The sequence below is a fragment of the Poeciliopsis prolifica genome, unplaced genomic scaffold (assembly GCF_027474105.1).
Source record: "Poeciliopsis prolifica strain line A6 unplaced genomic scaffold, Auburn_PproV2 SCAFFOLD011, whole genome shotgun sequence".
NCBI classification, from domain to species: domain Eukaryota; kingdom Metazoa; phylum Chordata; class Actinopteri; order Cyprinodontiformes; family Poeciliidae; genus Poeciliopsis; species Poeciliopsis prolifica.
The window spans coordinates 12,572,286-12,578,285 of NW_026562386.1; positions in this window are offsets into that span (position 1 = coordinate 12,572,286).

A 6,000-nucleotide genomic window follows, 5' to 3' on the forward strand; every position below is an offset into this window, starting at 1 on the left:
CCACTCGTATTTACTCAGATTTTAAGTTTGTTGTTTAGTAACATATCCTGCTTTATCGTTCAACATGAGGATTTGTGCAGTTATAACTCTTTTCCTTCTTTGTAAGGTTTGTTCAAACAATGGAGTTTTTTATGTAAGCTTCAAAGTTACATGAGGGGCTTGTCTTTTCAATAACAAATATGCAATTTCAAAGAAAAAACACAGCTGACATTTCTCCGCTTCAAAATGTAAAAACTATAAAAGGTTCTACACACTACTACTTCCAGAATATGCACACCTAGGTCACTAACATCACAGTTGGCAGTAAAAATTGATGCCTGTGTGCAAATTTGATAGCAAAAAGGAAGGAAAAATAGACACTTCATGAGGGTCAGCAGGCTAAATAAAATGCTTTGGTAAATGAGCAGCGTTTGACAGATCTCAACAAGAATTCTGGAGGCATTTAATTTTATTTCTCCCAATGATTAAACAGAATAAACTGAGAATAATTCAAAAATAGAGATTGATTAACAATCCAGGGCCTGAATTTGAATTTGATGATAACCAAGCAATGATTGATACTGCTATAGGTTCAGCAAAAAAAAAAACAAAATGTTGACTAAAACAATGGTAATTAAAAAAACAATGTTTATTTCCAAAGTAAGTCACATGTTGTGCTTATTTAATCACTTTATTAAAAGCTGTGCAGTGCAAATAGTTTTGTAAAACAGAAAGTCTAATGTGGTAAACTGAATGGAGGAAAACACCCAAACTAATTATCTTTACATAAAAGAAGAACATTGTGATTTTCTTTCTCACTGTTTCTTATATTTTACTTCTGGTGTTGAAAAGAATGATGAGACTGGATTACTTTGATCAGCTCTCGTTTAGATTCTGAGTTAATAGGGAGAAATCTTTTTGAAAACAGTAAAATAACCCATTACAGTCTGTCAAATTGTTTATTCCTGGACAAATTATCCCAAAACAGTCATGCAGTGCCCTCACGTTTTGCTGCAGTCATTTGGAAAACAATTCAAATCCTTTAAGGGAGACACAAAGAAAAACAAAAACAGATGTACTCAGCAGTACTTTGATTAGATGACTTACTGTGACTCAGTGGAAGCTCTACCAAAAAATAGCAAGTCTCATTTTGGTTCGCTTTCTTTCATTTCTTGAATTTAATAATAATTTTTTTCTATTTTTTTTTTCCTCATATTTGGTGCACATAGTGAGTAGAAAAAGAGGATGACGTTTTAATAGACTGTTTTTCCTTTCATTATAATAGTTCCAGATAATTAATGTAGCATTTCACCGAATGCTTATTACTCTAAAGCCTCTTTGTGGATTAAAGAAAAAAAAACTCCTCTGGCAAAATGACTGTGGAAACTGTAAATGTATAAAACCTGTAAATGAATGAAAGCTGAGATCCAGGTGCTCCTGAGGGCAGAAAAAACACTTGCAGTTTTAATATCCCGCCAATCCAGAAGACCTTTCAGAAAAAAAATATATGACTAATTCTGTGATTTACTAATATCATAATAAGTCTGAACATGCACAGAGTCTAAATGAAAGCTGTATGATATTAAAATGGCTAAATTGTTTGCAAAAATAACTTCTTATTTGTATAGCTTCAGTGCGACAGACAGGCAACCTGTGCAGGGTGTCCCCCGCCTCTCACTAGAAACGTGAACTGGAGATAGACACCAGCACCCCACTAGGGACAAGGGTGTTAGAAGATGGATGGATGGATGGATGAATGGATGGATGGATGGACGGACGGACGGACAAACGGACGGATGGATGGATCCAGAACGCTGCTGCTCGCGTTCTCACTAAAACCAGGAAGATGAAGCACATAACACCAGTTTTAAAGTCCCTCCACTGGCTCCCTGTAGCTCAAAGAATAGATTTTAAAATACTGTTGTTAGTTTACAAATCACTGAACGGTTTAGCACCACAATACATTAAAGATCTGAGATCTGGAAGGTTGTTGGATCAACCTTCCAGACCTCTCAGGTCTTCTGGTTCTGGTCTGCTCTGCATTCCCAGAACCAGAACCAAGAGAGGAGAAGCAGCTTTCAGCATCTATGCACCAAAAATTTGAAACAATCTTCCAGAAAACTGTAAAACAACGGAAACCCTGACTTCCTTTAAATCGCAAATAAAAACATGTTTAGAATTGTATTTGAAATGTAATATGTAACAATGTATTGTCTATCATATGTTGCATGACTTTGTGCTTTTGTGTTTATGATGTAAAGCACTTTGAAATGCCTTGCTGCTGAAATGTGCTATACAAATAAAATTTGATTGATTGATTGATGGATGGCTTCGAAACTATCTGTACATACCTTGAAATATATTATAATAATTATAATATAATTATTACATTTTTGGTGACAGTGTCAAATGGACACTTCTACTGATATTCTGATAATGAGAATGGTCCTTGTTCTTATTATATTATGATGAGCAGAACTGTTCTAAAATAAAATGTTGTTTTTTATATCAGCGATACTCAAGAAAATATGATGTATGTAGCCACATCAAGCTAATGTGCTCAGTCGGCTGTTACTAAATAGAGGAAATTCACAACTTGCATTTATCATAGTCCTCCTGTGAATTGTGTTGTGCTATATGCAATGCTCCATTGATTGTGTAACCTTGCAGTATGTTTTGAAAGCACACATATCCACATGATCTTGCCGAATGGACTGGATGTGATGTGAATGACACAGTGAGCTGCCAAGGATTTGTGTTTTTGTGTTTATCACAGAATTATAATCAGAAAATGTTGTAATGGCAGTCTTAGATTATAGCTGCTGTGATTTTTGTACAGTAATATGAAGAGATTTCAAAATATTTTACAATCACAAGATCAAATTCTATTTCAAAAGGTGCTAGCTTAATTAACTATTAGATGTACGCAAATACTATATATATATATATATATATATATATATATATATATATATATATATATATATATATATATATATAAGTGTTTCACTTAGTGTCATAATAAAATAAAATAATGTTCAAATGTATTGATTATACAGTGCAAAACATTTTCCATTTGATTATATTGTGCAAAACATTATCTTGCGATCAATAACTTAGTTTCACACTGATCCGTGTAAAAATATTTCAGTTAAATAATTCCTGCATCATTTGTTATTGTGGCCAAAACATTGAGAAGTCCAACTTGATGCAACATAAGAGCAAAAATTACTAAACTGCATAACTTAAAAGGCATGTTTGTATCTGCATGCATGTGGCCTAATCCCCTTCAATAATCAGATGCAAAAATAAACCGTTTCACAACCATTGCAAAACAGTGGAGAAGATTACTCTACTTCATAAATTCCCCAGAAGTAACACTGTTTTCGCTGTGCCTTTTGCCCTGTCTTATGTTTCACTGAAACTCTGTTTAGAAGTTGCAGGTAGAATTTTTTTTTCTCGCTTGACTCTTATCCTTTGCGGGGTCAATCGATAAGCAAGCCCCACATCCTCAGAAGTGAGCCAACATACTTGATGTGTTGCTACTCGCATGACCCAGACATATTTCATGATGCTTGCAGACAATTACACTTCTGCTGACAGCAAATGATCGTCTTAAAATACAAGTCTAAAGCACTAACTAGATAATGTTTTATGTTTCTGTTAAACTATATTTTGTGTACCAAGTTGTAGGACGAGCGGTTATTTACTTGGCGTGCTATAGCTCGACTGGGATCATAGATGAATAATTTATCTACTTTTTTTTTTTTAAATTTAGCCCACATACATCCACCTCTTTTACTACCACAATCACGGTAGGTCACACTAGTTAAAACACAATCCCACATAATAATCCAAACCAGTATTGCTACTGGTGTGAAATGTAACTTTGAGATTCCCCTGGTGTCACCAAAAATAATATTTGTCCATTTCCAGATTTTTCATCTTTAGTATAGGGCTATAATTGAGCAAGCACTGACAGTGGATAAACCTGTGACCGTGTGCAACCACTGTGCAACAGTTGTTGTTCATGCCAGGTGCAGCACGTCCTGTTGGCTCATCTATGGAATCACCAGGGGTCATTGATTGACAGCTCAAGGAAGCCAGAGCTGGGTAGGGAAGAACATCTTCTAGTCTTTGTAAACCAAAGTGAAAATTTCAACAGAGCAAAAGCCGAAACTAAATATTGGGATGTTTTACTTATTTGTTGTGGATGATGCAGGGTTTATTTGGTCACAATGGTTCAACAGTGATATAAAAAAATAAAAATATTTCTTCTGGTGCTTCAGCCACAGTATCATGTCTAGAAACAATCTGATTGTAAATGGGAAGTTGGAAATTATTCATACCTTTTTCACAAAAAATGGATAAATCTTCATTGGCATTTTATCAATTAGACCCCCATTATTTTTTGTCCATTTCCAATTGATATTATGACAGTTTATGGTATTGAACCAGAAGTTTCTAAGGTTGAAAGATTTAAAATTTTAGCCCACAGATTCTCTATCAGATTCAGGTTGGAAATCCAGCTGGAAAAATTTAAAACAGAAATATGAGTCACAGTCAGAAAAAAAAAACGGTAGATTGGCTTAAATCTAAATCTACCGTATATGTATAAAAATATGTAATTTACAATATAACACATAACAATGCACAGACAAGTTATCAAAAATAACCAGTGCCTATAAGAAAAACTGCAATTTGAAGAAAACTGAAAACTGAATTAACGCTCTCTGCCATCTGTATTGTAAAAAAAAAAAACAACTATCATACCTATCTCTACCAAGTGACTATAATTATTTTAAAATTATATGTCTTGTAATAAGAAAATTCTGAAATGGAAAGAATTATGACTTTTAAAAAGTCTCATTGTCCAACACACTTTCTGGTTATTTAGGAATTTAGAAACAATAGAACATTATGCTGCCATGCCTCCTCTGCCAGTCTAATATGGATGTGCTGGAACATGGTCAAATACGATCCATGTCCATGTTATTATCGAATACAGGCCTTGCTTCTCCAGAATACATTATTTTGATTAATTACACCAAGTCTCCATTGAATTTGAATGACCTCCAAATGAGTACACAAACTCTTAGTCATGTGATTTCCTGTATGGTACCCAGATTTCTATAAAGCATGATAATGGGTCTATTAGCATAAACATGAAGACAGAGGGAAGCTTCTAAAACGGGCCTGAGTGCTTTATCTTCTATCTCCAAGTTTTTGACAGTTTTACCACCTCACATGAATCTAATGCTCAGGAAAACTAAATGCGTACAAGAGGATGCTTAATGCAATGATTCAGAATTTGAATAAGAGCAGCAGGCAGACATTTTTTATCTTACAAGAGTGTCAAAATGAAGAAAGTGTCAGAGTCACAGTGGATTCTCATAACTTTATTTGACACATGATGTCAAGCCTGATCTGTGGGATTCATTCCTGTGAGCCAGACTTTAACCATCTAGATGATTTTGAGACCTAAATATATCAAGGAAAACATAATAAAACATGAATTATGTTTTGAATTGCATAAAACCCTTTAGATGAAATATACACTGAAGGTGTTTTCCCAATAACCTTGTAACCAAAGATTATTTATGAGATTATGTGATGCCAAAATCATTTTTTCAATGCAACAAATATCGTAATACTCCTGCAAAGCTAAGCGGCAACGTGTGTAAGCAAATTATGTTTTACCTGCAGTATACATTTAGTGTAAATGTTCAGTGATAGCATAAAAAATACATATATAGTGATTCTTCCTTTTTTCAAAGAATATGTTTACACTGGAGTGGAAGTAGGATGGCTGCATTTATCAGACAGGGGCCAGGGGTCATTATCATGTTAAATAAAATAACTAACCTATTCACCAAGCACCTATTTTAAGTAATAGAGTCTACTATAGATTATTATTGCAGATGTAATAGCAGTGTCAGTGCTTCCATGCTCATCAATTCACAGATACTTCCTTCACTCTAAATCAGTATTTTCTACTGTCGACAGATAGGTGAGGTGTGT